The 3,787-nt window shown below is 44.9% G+C and overlaps 1 non-coding gene across 1 annotated transcript; it reads right to left on the reverse strand.

Annotated features, from left to right (window-relative positions):
- Positions 1-622: 622 nt before the first annotated feature.
- LOC120253930 lies at positions 623-729 on the reverse strand. The gene has a single exon (XR_005534466.1). It is a non-coding gene; the product is annotated as a small nucleolar RNA R71 (small nucleolar RNA).
- Between the last annotated feature and the right edge of the window lie 3,058 nt (positions 730-3,787).

Below are 3,787 nucleotides of genomic sequence, written 5' to 3' on the forward strand. Positions count from 1 at the left end.
CAGTTATTACGTATTGCTATATTTTATTTCATATCTTCTTATTCTATCATCGCTCTGATTTATTTTTTTCTTTCTTTTTGGTTACAACATGTGTTATGACCCGAGGGAATCCCTCAATATTTATTGAATTGGATCCTATGCTGGAATGTACACTTAGAAGAAATGGGAAAGAGCCTGTGCAAGAACAGTCTAATCCAAATTGATTTGAAGCGTAAGAATCGAAAAACATGGCGTAATGTAATGAACAACAAATAACATTATCCGATTATACTGCACCTTCAGTGTTGGAAACACAATCGAGTATTGTGCGCTCCCCAATTACAGCCGTAACTTTGAGTCAAGCCGACATTCATCCACATGTTGCAAAAGAATCCAGACAGCTTTTAACGGTTTGGCCGATGAGGATCCAAACAAATACATAGAGAGCTTTCTTGAAGTGTGTGATATACTGAAGATAAATGGGGAGTGATCGGATGATGCCATCAAATTGAGAGCCTTCCCATTTTCCCTAAAGGGGAGAGCGAAGCAGTGGCTACACTCGTTACCTAGAGCGTCAATTACCACGTGGTAGGAGATGGTGGAAGCTTTTCTAACCCGTTATTTTCCTCTCGAAAAATCAGCAAAGCTTAGGAACGAGATCTCATTCTTTGTTCAGTTGGAATTGGAGTCTCTATTTAAGACATGGGAAAGGTTCAAGGAGCTCTTGAGGAAGTGCTAGCAACACGGATTCCCGGAGTGGATGATTGTTCAAACCTTTTACAATGGTTTGAACCCGAGTACAAGACAACTCTTAGATACTGCATCAGGAGGTACCTTAGGTAGCAAGACCCCCGATGAGGCCCGTCAGTTGATTGAAGAAATGGGGTTAAATAGTTACCAATGGAATGCTAGGGAGAAGAAAAAGGTGGCCAGTCTTCATGAAATAGATGCGGTAACTTCATTGGCAGCCCAAGTGGAAAATTTGAGTAAGAAGTTAGATCTTCTAACTTCAAATAGAGTGGTGGCCATGACTAATTGCACTAGGTGTGGTGGAGGACATGCTCCCTCCGATTGCCCAATCTCTATTGGTGATGTTTCTTCAGTGGAGAATGTTGATTTTGTAGGTAATGGCATGAGACCTCAAGGAAACCCATATAGCAATACCTACAATCCGGGTTGGAAAAATCATCCCAATTTTTTATGGAGTAACCAGGGTCCACAAAAGGCCATGGGGCCACCGGGTTTCCAACAACAACAACAAGCCCTCAAGTGGAAAACAGAGTCTCAGGTTTGGAAACCTGAATGAGTGACCTAGAGAAGCACTTGACTAGATTCCTACAATCTGCAAATACAATGTTTGAATCAGTTGAGTCTACACTTCGCAACCACACCACCTCTTTGCATAATCTTGAAAATCAAGTGGGGCAAATTGCGAAGTCTCTCTCCGAAAGGCCACATGGAAGCTTACCAAACAATACAGAGACCAACCCTAGAGTGCATGTGAAGGCCATCACTTTGAGAAGTGGTAGTGAGGTTGAAGGTAGGCTTCCGAGTGAGAAGCCAAAAGAACACGCACCCGAGGTTATAGAGGTGGAAGAGGGGACAAGCAAAGATAAAGAGGTGGCATCCTCACCTTTCAAGCCAAGAATCCCTTATCCCTCTAGATTGAAAAATGACCAAGGGGATAAACAGTACAAGAAGTTCCTGAGTTTGTTCAAGCAACTCCATATCAATATTCCTTTTGTTGAGGCATTGGCCCAAATGCCTAAGTATGCGAAGTTCTTAAAAAACTTGTTGACTAACAAGAGGAAGTTGGAGGAAAGTGCTTCAGTGATTCTAGATGCTTCCTGCTCGGCGGTATTGCAAAAGAACATGCCGAACAAGAAGAAAGACCCAGGAAGCTTCATCATTCGGTGTAATATTGGCAATCTTGGTGAGGAAATGACATTGGCGGACTCAGGGGCTAGTATCAACGTCATGGCATACACCTTCTTTCAAAAGCTAGGCTTGGGCGAGCCTAGGACTACTCGGATGACTTTGCAACTAGCGGACCAAACAGTGCGACATCCGAGAGGCATCGTTGAAGACGTGCTTGTCAAGGTGGACAAGTACATTTTTCCGGTTGACTTTGTAGTGCTAGATGTCGATGAGGATGCGGATGTGCCTTTGATACTTGGGAGACCGTTCTTGCGGACTTCCAAAGCATTGATTGACATGGACGGCGGAGAGCTCACCTTGAGAGTTGGAGATGATAAGCTCACATATCGCCTTGCTGAGGCCATGAGGCATTCTCTCGATTTCAATGATACTTTATATTTTCTAGACACTACTGATGAGATTGTTGATGAATACATACAGGAGATGTTTAATCTGGATCCGTATGAAGGTTTGTTCGATCAAGAGGAGGGACATGAAGATGTAATGATGCTTGGATCAACGGAAGAAGTACCATCTACCCCAGGGATCTTGAAGAAGGTGCTCCTGAAAATGAAGAGGGCTAGGAGACACCACCGAAAACACTCCAAGGCTATTGGAGATGTACGTGAACCGAAGAAGTTGGACGTATCATTGTTAGGTGGTCCGAAGCCCGATAATACACCCTCTACTCTCAAGAGACTTTGCACATCATGCTTTCAAGTCATGGGTAAGAGGGCAGCTTTCATTCATGAACCCCCGTGATGTAAGACAAGGTACGTCAAGCTTAGTGACGTTAAACAAGCGCTTCTTGGGAGGTAACCCAAGTGTTTACTGTTTTCTTAGCTTTTAGTTTAGTTTGTTTGCATGAATAATTTGTTAAGTGTTGGTGTCTTAATTTCTTAGATGCTTGTGCTGAGATTTCCTTGTGAACTTTGAATTTTAATCGTGTGTTTTCATGTGGAATTGGCGAAGTTTGGTCGTTTGAACTCTATTTCATGTTTTTCACTAGTAAAAAAATTGCATAATAGAGCAGGCTTTGAGTGTGTAAACATGTTCAGAAATTTTCTGCAGAGCCTGCAGATTTTTCTAAGTCATCCAGAGAAAACACACGGGCGTGTGGAATTTCCGCACGCCCGTGGATTTGCACTACGAGCTCATCCAGAGAAGGCACAGGGGCGTGCGGCTACCCCTGTGAATGACCATGCGATTAGCACTCGCCCGTGGGTAATTTCCGCACGGACGTGTGAAGTCCTGCAGGGTTTGGCGAATTTTCCCGAAAGCACACAGGGGCGTGGACTTGCCCCTGTGGGCGACCTTGTGAACCATGCACAGGCATGGGTAATTTCCACACGCCCTTGTTAAACTCTGCAGAGGAGTTCTCTCCATCCCGAGAAAACACAGGGGCGTGCAGCTGCCCCTGTAAATTGGGCATGTGAATGTCCACGCCCGTGTGGAATTCCCGCACGGGCGTGTATAACACTTGGTACTTTTCTCGGATGTTCAGAGATGCCACAGGGGTGTGCGTCTTCCCCTATGGGTCGGATGCACGGGCGTGGGTATTTTCCACACGCCCGTGGGATAGAGTCACAGTCGAAGCAGTGTTTTCCCGAGATGCACAGGGGCGTGCATGCGCCCCTGTGGCTCTCTTGTAATGAAGCACACGGGCGTGGGTAATTTCTGCACGCCCGTGTGGATGCACAGAATTCCAAGAGACGCGATCTTTTCCTTAAAAACCTTGTGATCCGTCTCATTCTTCATCTCCAGTCGCCTTAAAACTACTTCTGATCATCTTTTCGGCCGAGCATCGTCGATTTGGAGGATTTTGCTTCACATATCGTACCGATTATCAAAGTTTTCACATTTATTTCTTCGGTAACCTGTTTATCCTCTT

The sequence above is a fragment of the Dioscorea cayenensis genome, unplaced genomic scaffold (assembly GCF_009730915.1).
Source record: "Dioscorea cayenensis subsp. rotundata cultivar TDr96_F1 unplaced genomic scaffold, TDr96_F1_v2_PseudoChromosome.rev07_lg8_w22 25.fasta BLBR01000252.1, whole genome shotgun sequence".
NCBI lineage: Eukaryota > Viridiplantae > Streptophyta > Magnoliopsida > Dioscoreales > Dioscoreaceae > Dioscorea > Dioscorea cayenensis.